Below are 6,000 nucleotides of genomic sequence, written 5' to 3' on the forward strand. Positions count from 1 at the left end.
GGGCTGTCCGGTGCTGGCCACAGGGGTCAGGAGCGTTGTCAGGAGAATTCCCGATCCAATTTCTATTTTTGAGTTCCTGGCGGTCGGGTGGCGCACAGAGCCCTCCCCTCCTATCTCGGCTCCTGGAGCAGCTGAGCTCTCCGTGCCTACAAGAAGCGTCCAAATCCCAGTTTCCAGCCCCACGGCTCCCTGGCAGCTCCCCCAGGCCAGGCAGGGCTCTGGCAGCCGGGGCTGGGACGCGAAGAGCAGCTGAAGGTCACTGCCGGCCGCGCTGCTCTGCTGCAGAGGTTCCTGCTGCTGCCGGCCTGGCAGAGCCGGGGCTCTCACAGCCTCTCCCCGCAGCTCTCAGCCCACAGCCCGCGGCCCAGGCACGGCGATTCCCTTCGCTGCCCGCTGCAGCGGCCGCGCTCCGCAGCGGCGTGGGCAAAGCGCGCTGCGGGCGCCGCAGCGGGAGCGGAGCCGCGGGACTGCGCCGGAACGGCTCCGTCCATCCCCTGCCTCGCAGCCTTCCACCTTGGAGGGGCCACGGGAACCTTCTCTGCCTCTCCGAGGGAAACGCGGGCCCTGGGGTGAGCGGGGAGAGAGGGGGAGCAGCCCTGGGCAGCTCCCGGCCCCGCAGCGCTGCCGGTCCCGATGGGAAAACAGGGAAATCAGGGATGGACAATCCCAACGGGAAAACCGGGATGGACAATCCCAGCAGCTCCCAGCCCCGCAGCACTGCCAGTCCCGATGGGAAAACCGGGAAATCAGGGATGGACAATCCCAAAGGGAAAACAGGGAAAATAGGGATGGACAATCCCAAAAGGAAAACAGGGATGGACAATCCTGGCAGCTCCCAGCCCCGCAGCACAGCCAGTCCCAAAGGGAAAGGGAAAACGGGGATGGACAATTCCAATGGGAAAGGGAAATCAGGGATGGACAATCCTAGCAGCTCCCAGCCCCGCAGCACTGCCTGTCCCAAAGGGAAAGGGAAATCAGGGATGGGTAATCCCAACGGGAAAGGGAAATCAGAGATGAACAATCCTAGCAGCTCCCAGCCCCGCAGCACTGCCTGTCCCAGAGGGAAAGCAGGAATGAACAATCCTGGGCAGCTCCCAGCCCTGCAGCACTGCCTGTCCCAGAGGGAAAGGGAAAGCAGGGAAGGGCAATCCCAAAGGGAAAGCAGGGATGGATAATCCTAATGGGAAAGGGAAAGCAGGGATGGGCAATCCCGAAGGGAAAGCAGGGATGGATAATCCTAATGGGAAAGGGAAAGCAGGGATGGGCAATCCCGAAGGGAAAGCAGGGATGGACAATCCTAATGGGAAAGGGAAAGCAGGGATGGGCAATCCCAAAGGGAAAGCAGGGATGGACAATCCCCTGTGCCAGATGTGGCCGTGGCAGGACACAGTGCCTGGCTCCGCTGGGGTTTGTGCCTGCCCAGGGATGCAGCTCCGTGGGATTTTGAGGGTCCGGAGCACCTTTAAGGTCCCTCCCCACCGCTCCGGGGCCGCTCTGGTGCGCGGGAGGAGCCGCTGGCGCAGGAGCGGCACCAAGGACAGCTCCAGGGCCCGGGAACGTCCCGGAGCGCGCTTCCCTCTCCAGGAGCTGCCCACGGGCTGAGATTTCCCCTTTGGGGCTTCCCTCGCGCAGCCGGAGCGCTGGAGGTCGGCGTGGGCAGCTCCTGGCCCCGATCCCACAGCTCCCAGCCCGTCCCAAGGGCCCCATCCCGCTGGGTTTGGAGCCTGCAGGATCGGAAACTGAGCAAACTCCCGGTTTTTGGGCTATTACCCTCTCAGCATTTAAAAATAGAGCTGTTACTAAGCAATGGCAGCGGGGAGAAAGCCAAGCCTACCGAGGAGCATTCCTGGGAACAGGTATTTTTCCCACCCAAGCGCTGTAAACACTGTGGGATGAGGAATTGTGAATCAGAGTCTCCCATGCCCACTGCTGCTCTCCCATCACCCCCGAAACCAGCAGCAGCATCAGGAGATGTTTGTTTTCCCTCTGCCTTGGTTTGCAGGGCAGGTTTTCCAGATTTTCCACACATCTTTCCAAAAAAAAGCAAAATAAGTGGGATGATATTCTCATGGAGTGGGGGAACCGTGGGGGCAAGAGCTGCAGGATCAATATCCCTGGACAGAGCCCAGAGCAGCACTGGCAGACGAGGGGAATTTATGGAATTAATAAAAAGATGGACAGAAATTGGAAAGATAGCTGTAATTTTCCTACATGGGGTTCAAAATCCTTGTTAGCCCCAGAAGCTGTCCCGAATCCCTCGTGGATTTATGGCAGCAGGAATTTTTGCAGTGGGTTTTTAGGAGTGGATTTGGGATAAAGTCTCTTCTGACATGGTTAGAATAGAGTAGAAATTCTCATTAAATACAAGAATTGACATTTTCAATTAAGCAAGAGGAAGAAAGCAGCAGAGAATTGATAGGCCTGCTCCAGAAAATGGGGAAAACGTCATAAAAAATGGGCAGATGCAGCTGGAGAAGCCATGGTATTAAAAACCCCACTCATACATTGAAATAATCCAGAGGAATGATGGATCTGTCCCTACCCCAGGCTCTTTTGTGTCAAAATAATGGGGAATGCAGCAGAGGAGAGGCAGATTTTGGCTTTCCCCACACGTGGGATGGGGAGCCTCAGCCCATCCCAGCAGTTCTTTGGGAACCCAGGCTCCTCTTGCTTTTAGCAGCAGGATTTCAGGATCTCTGGCCCTCTGCTAAGTGGAGGATTTGGGATTTGAGGCTGGAATTAGGGAACCTGAGGAGCCGCTGGAAGCCAGTGAGGAGCGATGGCTTTGTGTGCTCCAGGAGCAGCTCGCCTTGGGCTGGCTCCTGGAATTACTAAATGGAAAAAGGTGAGGAAGACTGGGATGAGCAAACCATTCCCCAGTCCAATTCCTCCATGTCCTTTCTGCCAGCCACACAGGGACAGGGCTTAGGGCTTTTTTCCTGGGTTCAACTTGGAGACTGCAACTTAGAGGGGAGGATGAATGTTCTTAACCCTTCAGTTTGCTCCAAAGGGCTCCAGAATTTGGGAACAGGGAATGGCAGGAGGACTGTGGCAGACATCTTTTATGGAAAATCCTTTCCTTAGGATTTCTCCTCCTGAGAAGCTGGGAGGCCTCAGGAACAAAATGCAGACAATGGTTATCTGCTGCTGTGGGATGCAACAGGTGCATCTGGGATTGGGCTCATGGGGTTGTTTCTAATTAATGGCCAATCACAGTCCAGCTAGCTCGGAATCTCTGTCCAAGACAGAAGCTTTTGTTATCATTCTTTCCTATTCTATTCTTAGCTAACCTTCTGATGAAATCCTTTCTTCTGTTCTTTTAGTATGGTCTTAATATAATATATATAATAAAATAATAAATCAGCCTTCTGAACCATTTGGAAATCTTCTGAACTTTTGGAAATCTATAAATGTTGGGGTCAGAAAATAAACTTCCCCCTTTCTACCTTGAGAACAGCAGTGTGCACATCATGTTATTTCGTGTCCTGCAGTGACACTTTCCCAGTTTGGCCAAAGCAAAACCTGTTTAATTCCCCCACAAAGTGACTAAAACACATTTTCCTCCATCAATGCTCCTGACTTCTTCCACATCCCAAATCCAGCAGTGGAGTTGATGGAGGAGCTGGGAGGAGCACCCTGCCTCCTCCTCCTCCCCAATTGAAGTTTCTGTGCTCAGATGCTGCACTTCAAGGCTTGAACTCTGTGATCCTGGAGGACTTTTCCACCCCAAAGAGCTCCCTGATCCTGGTTTCTCTCCGACTGCTTTTGCTGAATTTTTCATTGCCCTGGCAGGGTTGGACTGTGGGATGTGGCTGCTCCCTGCATAGCCAGGGAGCCCCAGGAGCTCTTCCCACAGCCAGGAGAAGGCTTTGGTGGGATCCCCATCTCCCTGGGCTCCATCCAGGGAGCTGCTGTGCTCCCCTTCCTCAGGCTCCCTGCATTTTCCTTTCCCCCTCCACAGAGGACTCAGCCCTCCATAATTTATAGCCAACCTTTCCTGTCCATGCTCTAGGACAGACACTGCAAAAAAAAAAAAAAAAAAAAAAAACCCTAAAAAATTTATTTTCTGCAGGAAAAAATAGCAAGTGGCTGTGGAAGGAGCTGGTGCCTGCATCAGCTGCTCCCTGTTCATCAGCTGGCACGGGGGATGCTCTGAGCCAAGGCAGGGGAGCACCAGGAGTGGCAGCCTCCAGTTCCACCTCCTGTTCTGCTCATCCAGCCCTTGCACAGCACTCCAGCCTCTCTCAGGGAGGGAATCCCTCAGTTAGGGGGTGAATCCCGTGGGGCTCCAGCGAGGCTCCCCCGTTCCACCCTGCTGGGAACGAGGGGGATCCAGCGTGGGCAGGGCACAGCCTTCCCGCAGGGAATGTCCCAGAGTTCCATCTCCACGTGGCAGAATCATAGAGTCCTGGATGGATTTCTGGTGGGACATCCCATCCCATCCCATCCCATCCCATCCCATCCCATCCCATCCCATCCCATCCCATCCCATCCCATCCCATCCCATCCCTGCCATGGCAGGGACACCTCCCACTGTCCCAGGTGCTCCAGTGCTCCAGCCTGGCCTTGGGCACTGCCAGGGATCCAGGGGCAGCCACAGCAAATCTGGGAATTCCAACCCTCCCCAGGAGCAATTCCTAGTTCCCAATGTCCCATCCATCCCTGGGAGCCATTCCCTGTGTCCTGTCCCTCCATCCTTGTCCCCAGTCCCTCCCCAGCTCTCCTGGAGCTCCTTTAGGGGCTGAATCTCAAAAACTCCAAAGCAAAGGGATCCAGGACACATTTGGAGGAGGAGGATTTGTTTCCAAACACATGAAAGTGCATAAAATGCCTTTTCAATCCCTTTTCTTTAGCATGGAGCTGCCAGGAGCAGAGGATCCCTGGGCTGAGGAGCAGGAGATTCCCAGCAGGATCTGCCCAGGCCACAGCTCCTGCAGTGGGATGCGATCCGTGCCCAGGATGCCTCTGCTTGTTTCTCGCTGCTGGTGCTGGAGGAGCTGCAGGGAATGGGTTTGTTAAAATTCAGCTCAGCCCATCCTCCCTGACAAGCGAGGCAGCCAGGGGAGGCTGGGAGAGCTCCACGCCGCTGAATCATCCGGCTCTCCTGCAGGAGAGACTCCTTCCTTCCCCTGGAGCCGCAGGGAAGGGACAGGGACAGTCACGGCAGGGGAAGGTGTGGGTTCCTGCCCTTTCCCTCCCCAGTCCCACCAAGGCAGCGGCTGCATGGGATTCCTCCCATCCCTGCTGGGACAGGCCAGGGACAGGGGTTTGGCTCCAAACTCCACAGAAGGAATTGGAGCAGCAATTCCGTCCAGAAGACTGTGGATGGGAGGGGTGGGATGGTCCATGGTGGGGAGGTTGGGATGCAGAGGGATAAAGGTGAGGCTCTGCTCTGACTCCACATCCCTGGAACGCCCAAGGCCACCAGGGAGCAGCCTGGGACAGTGGAGGTGTCCCTGCCATGGCAGGGCTGGGACAAGATCAGCTCTAAGGTCCAGTTCCAGCCCGTTCTGAGATCCCAGCAGTGCTTCCCAAGACCATCATTGTGAAGGCTAGGCTAGGGTGTTTCACATTTTCCATGTTGAATACTTGAACAATTCTTTAATCTCAGTGGCTTGGTTGTGTGAGAACATCCAAGGAAAACCCATGGCTTAGCAAACAAACATATGGAAAGAAGGGTTTGGACAAGTTTTTCCTGATTAATTACATTTATTAATTTCTTTCCAGCCTCTCTGGCTTCCTTATGGATTCAAGAGGTGCTGATGAGGCAGAAAGCACTGGGGAAGGAGCAGGAATTTGCACAAGATGATGTTTTCTCCTGGAGGAAGGACGATGGCCCAGGGGTGGTGTGCCCAGGGACACTCTAGAATCCAAAGCCATAAAGGCTGGGAATGGGATGAAGCACCCGGCCCTTGGCTCGGTGTAAATCCATTATCTCATCCTGGCCCAAAAATAACCACTCCAAATTATTCCGAGCTCTGCACAGGCTTCTGCTTCCTC

The sequence above is a fragment of the Ammospiza caudacuta genome, chromosome 7 (genome assembly GCF_027887145.1).
Source record: "Ammospiza caudacuta isolate bAmmCau1 chromosome 7, bAmmCau1.pri, whole genome shotgun sequence".
Classification (NCBI taxonomy): domain Eukaryota; kingdom Metazoa; phylum Chordata; class Aves; order Passeriformes; family Passerellidae; genus Ammospiza; species Ammospiza caudacuta.